Source organism: Metarhizium album, assembly GCF_000804445.1.
Source record: "Metarhizium album ARSEF 1941 chromosome Unknown scaffold_6, whole genome shotgun sequence".
Classification (NCBI taxonomy): domain Eukaryota; kingdom Fungi; phylum Ascomycota; class Sordariomycetes; order Hypocreales; family Clavicipitaceae; genus Metarhizium; species Metarhizium album.
In genome coordinates this window covers 1,217,734-1,218,380 of record NW_024467580.1, presented here as the reverse complement: position 1 = coordinate 1,218,380, position 647 = coordinate 1,217,734, and positions in this window count along the sequence as shown.

Genomic DNA, 647 nt, shown 5'->3' with positions numbered 1-647 from the left:
CTTATATTACTGCGCAATTGTACACAGCGCATGCACCCCTATTTTCTGGCTGACACACCCCCCCAGCTTCAGCCCTCTCAGCGCTGTAAGCTGTATAAGTGCGCTAGAGCTTTGCTGTACTGTTGTTAGGTAGGAAATTTATTGTTGCCTATAATAGTTAAAAGTTGTAGTAATAGTTGTAGTAGAACTCTAGCTTACTTAAAGTTACTACTACTTAAATATAAAATAAGAATAGTTTAATAAATAAAAACTAAGTAGTAATAAGCTACTTATAACTTAAGACTAACTTAATAAAACTTAAAAAATGTTAGCGGAAAAATCGCAAGGTCAACTGCACCACGCAAAAGTGGAACGCGCTCCAACGATTGGAGACGCAAATTGACCTTATATTACTGCGCAATTGTACACAGCGCATGCACCCCTATTTTCTGGCTGACAAAAAAAAGTATATAATAAACTTATAAGCTATATTCTAGAAAGTAATACTTTTAAGAGAGCTTAAGTAATACTCTAGGTATATACTAAAGTAGAAGTATATTAAGCTATAACTAAAGCTATAATTAACTATAATAATACCTTTATAACTTAAAGATAGTTATAAAAAGCTATAATAATAGTAGTAAAGAAAGCTATAAAGACAGCTAAAA